This window comes from Paramormyrops kingsleyae, unplaced genomic scaffold (genome assembly GCF_048594095.1).
Source record: "Paramormyrops kingsleyae isolate MSU_618 unplaced genomic scaffold, PKINGS_0.4 ups387, whole genome shotgun sequence".
Taxonomy (NCBI): Eukaryota; Metazoa; Chordata; class Actinopteri; order Osteoglossiformes; family Mormyridae; genus Paramormyrops; species Paramormyrops kingsleyae.
Genome location: NW_027326324.1, coordinates 2,577 through 9,351, shown reverse-complemented (window position 1 = coordinate 9,351; position 6,775 = coordinate 2,577). Strand labels below are relative to the sequence as shown.

The 6,775-nt window shown below is 38.3% G+C and overlaps 1 long non-coding RNA gene across 1 annotated transcript; it reads left to right on the top strand.

Annotated features, from left to right (window-relative positions):
* The first annotated feature begins 832 nt into the window (after positions 1-832).
* On the top strand, positions 833-2,505 carry LOC140587586 (uncharacterized). Its single transcript, XR_011989226.1, has 2 exons — positions 833-1,054; positions 1,684-2,505. It is a non-coding gene; the product is annotated as an uncharacterized lncRNA (long non-coding RNA).
* Positions 2,506-6,775: the final 4,270 nt, after the last annotated feature.

Genomic DNA, 6,775 nt, shown 5'->3' with positions numbered 1-6,775 from the left:
TTTATCTCAGTATAGCAGTTCACTATCATCAACATACACAAACTCAAACACTAAAAGACACTTTAAGTGTTTATGTTTAAGTGTTTGTGTTTGTGTATTTTGATAGTATAGCACTTTGTTTCAACTGCAGTTGTGTGAAATGTGCCTCAGAAATAAACTGAGCTTGAACTAAATTATTAGTAGTTAGCTTAATATCCACCTCTAAACTCTTCTCACAATCACTAGTTTTCCCACCACTGCAGGATCCACACCGGGACTCTCCACTGGCCACTCCAGAGCCGTCCAAAGATTCCTGTCCTGGCATTCCTGGGATCCTTAGGGTCACTATAATGCTGGAGCTCCCAGCCCCCAGATACTGGGCTCCAAAATGCCTTGATCATCATTAGATCTCTTGACACCATAATCCCTAGTTACAGTGTTTACACCACAGCAAACACCTAATATGACTCAACTGACTAAGTGTGCATTTTTACTATTTCTTCAAAGTCAGTCAATTTTATGTGGTGTTTCCATTATTTTGTCCAGCTCCTATGTAATAATAATAATAATTGATACTTTATTGATCCCCGTGGGGAAATTGTTGGTCAGTGTGATGTCCTGATTGCACGAGTGGTGTGTCGTCTGAATAGAGGGATTTGGGTGATTGTGAGAGAAGTGGACCGTATTCTTCACCGGGGGGATGAAAGTGGGTTCGCTGGTGGCTTATATCGAGGTGGGGAGGGTAGCTACCCATAGCCAGCATAGGGGGACCAGATACAGTGGACCGGTACTGAACTCTGTCAGCTTAGTGTCTCTGAGGTCCATGCACTCTAAAAAACGCTGGGTTGTTTTTTCAACCCATATGCTGGGTTGAGACTGCTGGGTAACAAAGTTGGGTTGATTTAACCCAATTTGGGTTGAAAATCGGTCTTGATCTATAACCCAGCAGTGCTGGGTTGGGAACGCGGACGTGAAAGAGAGCACGCACGTCACGTCAACATCCAGGGACATCAGCGAGAGTTGACGGAGTTTTGCGCCGTCTTTAGAGGGAAGCCAGTGAAATTCTGTCTGAAACGTAAGTTATTCAGTGTGTATTTAACAATGTTCATAATAAATAAAACATTTGCTTTACTGTATAATATATATACACGCAAATTTTAGGCTTTCGGTCAGTTGAACTGAGATTACCTAACGACTAAGCGACGGCCGTGCTCCGCCATAACGTAAAATTTTTAAATATTACTTTTGTATATGTTAGATACGGTTTTGATATAGCGGAGTTTACTTAACTAATTTGATTTTGTCAGCACATCCACATAAATTTCCCGCTCTGCTTGTAAGGTACATTTCGTTCAATTCGTTTGACTTAGTTGTACATTCGACAGCAAACGATGTTAATTTACTACGAACATGTAATTTCTTTAATCCTGTAAATGGTTTGATGCAGGCGGGAATGTCTGAGCTCAGCTCAGGCTAAAGGAGGCTTGAAACTAAGCATGTTCGACGGACATTTTCTAAGCATAGTGCTAAGGCCATGGTCAGTGGTTAACTAATGCTGATAGCTTGGTGTGTTATGGTCTTTAATGCTCCTAAAGGTTTTTTAGGTGTTCTGAAGGTAGCTCTAAGGATATTTAACTTTTACACATTTTTGAGTTCTTAATGAATCTATACCATTTCTTTTTTATTTATTTTTCCTTTTTTCAGATTGGGACCAATATGGCTGAGTACCTTCGTTCAGAAGAGTCCATTGAATTTTCTTATGTTCTCATGCTTGGAGACAACCACTGCTTTCAAGCCTTTGCTATAATAAATGGCACAGCATTTGAGCAAAGTACATTACTTGCTGCAGTGGACGTTTGAAATGTTTTCATATTTTAAATACATATTTTCTTGGAAGTAAATTTGACTTCAGTCACTTTATATCTCAGGATATATTGATGTTTGCACATAATTGTTAATGGGAAAGTTATCAAATGTTTTCCTATTTTTTTCTTAATCTTAAATTTGTATTTTCTTAAGTTTTTTTTTTTTGTTTGTTTTTTCAGTCAGTTTGATGCCGTTTCATTATTACTTCTACATATTTTTTCAGTTGATGATTTATATATATCAGGATATGTTAATGTTTATGCACAAATTTGTATTTTAAAGTTAATCTTTCTGACTTCAGTCAGTTAGATGCTTTTTCATTATTACTTCTACATACTTTTATTTTTCCTCTACTCTGCAATTACATTGCAATTGATTCTTACTGATGATTCCTGTATATCTCAGGATATATTAATGTTTATGCATGATGTAAATGTTATGAAAAGTTTTCATATTTCAAATTGTGTTTTTCTAAAGTTAATTTGTCTGACTTCAGTCTGATGCATTGTTACTGACTTCAGTCACAGTGTTTCTGTGATAGTTTGATACATTTTAATAGAAATTGTCTTAATGCTGAGGTGGAGATGGGAAAATGTCTTAAATTCATATGGACACATTTTTTACATGTTTTGTCATAAATAAAATTCCATTACTGAAGTATGTATTGCTGTAGAATTGTTTTTATTTTAGTAATTTTAATCACCAAAGTTTCTAGATTAAATTTCTGACCCATTTTGGGTTACATTCAACCCAGCAGTGTAGTCATTTTTAACTAATAGTTGGGTTAAAAATCACAACCCAGCATGCTTGGTTAAACGTGTAACCCAACTTGTTGGGTCAAAATAACCCAGCGTTGGGTTAGTCCCTTTTTTACCCAGCGCTGGGTTACCAAAATAACCCAAATTGGGTTGTTTTTAACCCAGCAGTTTTTAGAGTGTGCTGTTTGGGCGACGTTATATCAGCATGCCACAGTGTTTAGTACCAGTGAGGCAGATCTGGGTAGAACCTGGCTGGCAGTGCATACAATTGACACCAGTGATGTCCAGCCCATAAAAATGTTGGCTTGGCTTGGATCTCAAGCATGCCATTATACAGTGTATTAGGCAAGTGGACCATTGATTTTTTGGAAGCAGGAAAAAAAGGCAAGGGTACGGATCTGAGTGACTTTGACAACCAATTCTACAAAATAAACAACCATGTTATAAGGTTACCCATATTCAATTTTAATTATTTAATCTCAATAATTTGTCATTTACAGACAGCTGGGCTGCAGGGGAACTTTTCAAAGAGGTTTCAGAAGGAAGTGAAATGTTGTTATTGCTTGTTATATGATTTTTTTCCATGTTTGATTTGAGCACAAAATTGGAAATGGAAAAACTAGTCATTATCTATTTTCTCTTATTGGTTAATTTATTTATTATACCATACATGTACATGATATGGCGCATTATGGATGTATATAATTATAAATGGTGTGTTTACATATGAAGTGAATAAATTTGATTTATTGGAAAGTGTCAAGATCCCTTGTCATTCTTCCTGTTATTACCAATTTCTATGTTATTTCTACAGTATGTTCTGGTCAGCCTGCTTTAATGCAACTGAATTCTCCCAATTTCGCGGTCGCAAAGAGGCTCTGCAGAGCTAATTGTGGCTTCCCGATAAATTACGCCAACACCAGAGAGAGGGCGTAGTTAAGACTGTCTGTTCACCCTGTTATAGTGAATTTAGATATTTTTCTGTAAACAAATCTAACGTGCTAACTCATTTTACACAACATCGTTCGAATGTGCGCTTTTTCCATTAAATCAGACCGGGCTAAAAAAGTAATAAAAGTTTAAGTAATGTTTATTATGTGATTTATTATATACAAACTCTATTATATTATACATTATACATACAAACTATTATATTTTATTTTATTTATTTATTTATTTATTTTTTTTTCTTTCTCCTTGCTTTTCTCGTCCGTGTTCAGTTCAGACTCCCTACCGATGGGGGGCGCTGGACCACGAGTGTTGGGTATATATAATCCTGGGCGGGAAATTCATCTTGAATAGATCCTGCACGGCAGCACTGTTGTTTAAACGTATGCTGTTTTTTTTTCCTCCCAACACAGGTTAGGAAATATCTGGGTTTAATACTCATATATGCCCAATATCAGGTGTAAATACCATTCCTATTTATTTTGTTTTATTAATCTGTACCGAGTTGTTGTTTAAAGCCAGAAATATATCTTTTCCTTCAGGAAATGCTAAACGCTAGTTAGCGGTAACAAGCCATCCGCTTAGTTCTATATAGCATGGTTAGCTGGGCGCGGGAGTTTGTTTTAAGTACAAAAGAAAACGATACAATGCAGCCTTTAAATAAATGGGTTTATTCCTTAATAGGAAAACTTATATTTGTGTTTTTGTACGCCTCGTTAATTGTACCATCTGTAGTGTAGGTTTATTTTATCCTTTGTGAATAGGTCAGTGCGAGAAAGAAACGCAGCCCCATTTCGGTCTCTCTCTCGCTCTATATATATATATATATATATATATATATATATGTGTGTGTGTGTGTGTGTGTGTGTGTGTATATGTGTGTATATATATATATATACACAGTATATACATACACACACACATATATATATGTTTTATCGTTTGAATTGTGATTATTGTGATTGTACCAGAGGGTTATTGTAATCTTTTCATAATAATTGAAATGTGATTAATGCTTCCACATCTATTACAGTATTTCAATATTTACATACTGTTGTGCAGATATATTGCATTTTCTTTTTTTTGTATTAAGCTGTTTCTAAGTTTGAGAAATGATTTAGAAAAAATCCTGCACGGAAGCACTGTTGCTTAAACATGTCCTGTTTTTCTCTCCCAACACAGAACTCTGTCCCCTTATTTCTTTTTGGAGTACACTGGCCTAGCCTTGCAGCTAGGTTGGTTACAAATTTGGGGCCTCGTCCGGGATTAGCATGGTCCTGCGAATGCTAACCTAAGAATTGTGGGATCCAGATTTTTTTATTGAATCGATCACCTGACAGATTTCGCGGACAACAATGACTACTCTTCAAGAAGTGTGACAAGACATCCAGAGTCAACTGCTCCCGTTGATCCATGCTGCAGACACGGAGGTCCTTTATCGCCTTGCAGCATCCTGTAAAGATGAGGTGGCGGAGGAATTGCCAGAAAGAGACGCAGCAACAGTGGAACTCTTCGACTACATTATGGGGTTCCTTAGGAGTGAGGAACTGCGTAGTCTGGAGGACTAAGGGCTGTCCCGTCTGCTTGCTTTCCATGATCTCATCCATGATCTCATCAATGATCTGCAACCACTAGGTAAAGATGCTGATCCTGTTATACAGGATGACATGGGGTCTGCAGTGATACAAGAGGTTACAGTTGTGGAAGCAGCTGCAGCTCATCAGAGGAAGTCAACACTTGTCAGTTTTGCACAGTCACCAATAGACTCTGTATCCAGCGCACTGACCCTAACAGAGGCAGCCGCTTTGTTGCCGCGCCAGGAATTTAGGATACATGGAGGAATGATTTCTGATTCCGATTCTTGATTTAAGTTATGGTAATGTCCGCAGGCAAATTGATGAGGGGTTGGCTGAGAGGTTTACTGAAGCAGAAGTTATTAGAACGGTCCTTAAGGTTATCAAGCCTGGAGTATTCAAAGAGATGCTGGTAATTAGAGAAAATCTCCCCATAGCTATACTTAAACGTCTCTTACGAGTCAACCTTAGGGACAAAGGTAGTACTGAGTTGTTCCAGGAACTCAGCAGCAAAATGACAAGGAAACCCCACAACAGTTTGGCTATAGACTGGTTGGATTAAAGCAGCGAGTACTATTTGCTTCACAACAGAGTAGATCTGAGTTTCAATATGACAGTAATTTGGTACAGGGAGTTTTTCTCCATTCGCTTTATCAGGGTCTCGGTGACAAATATGCCTATGTTCGGTGAGAAATGAGACCCCATGTTTGGAATTTAACAATCACTGATGACTTTATACTAGACCTAGTAACACAATTAGTGAAAAATCAGAGCGGTAGAAACACCTAGGCCACGCACAAAAAGCTAAGGCTGCCAGTGTCAGTGTGAAGCCGTGAGAAGGGGTTGACACAGGGAGTTGGCCTGAAACTTAACCTGAAATCAAAGTCAGTCATGAAGCCATCCATGAACTGACGGCACAAGTCTCAGCTCTGACTAGGAGCATCGAGAGAGTCATTACCACTACACCAGCGCTGACACTAGCCTCGAACCTCAAAGACCTTGTTACAGCCAGGTGGATGGGAAAACAGGACTCAGGGTACAGTGGATGAAGTAGAAAGAGAGGAGAATATTGTGGATAGGGAGGAAAACCTCATTCAAGACCATGGGGTAGAAGAAATGGTAGAGGAACAACCAGAAATGCATTGTGGGCAGGAGGAAGTAAACATAAGAGGTGATGAAGAGAACGTGAGTGAGAAGTTGGAGAGTGTGAGAAGGATCTTGAAAAAAAATCCTGCACGGAAGCACTGTTGCTTAAACATGTCCTGTTTTTCTCTCCCAACACACAACTCTGCCGCCTTATTTCTTTTCTTTTTTTTGGAGTACACTGGTCTAGCCTTTCAGCTAGGTTGGTTACATATACATACAAACTATTATATTATACATTATACATACAAACTATTATATTATACATTCCATTATTTACAACGGTATCAGGCTTCATGCTGGACTGGTCTGGACTGGGTTATACAAACTAGTATATTATACATTCCATTATTCACAAAGGTCTCAGGCTTCATGCTGGACTGGGTCACTTCATCTTAGACAGTATCCAGGTCATATCATCCCTGTGCGTGATATAACCTGCAGGGCATCAGGGAAATCCAGTTTGCCATAATTTCATGCTCCCCCTCTTTCAGCTCCTCATATCGT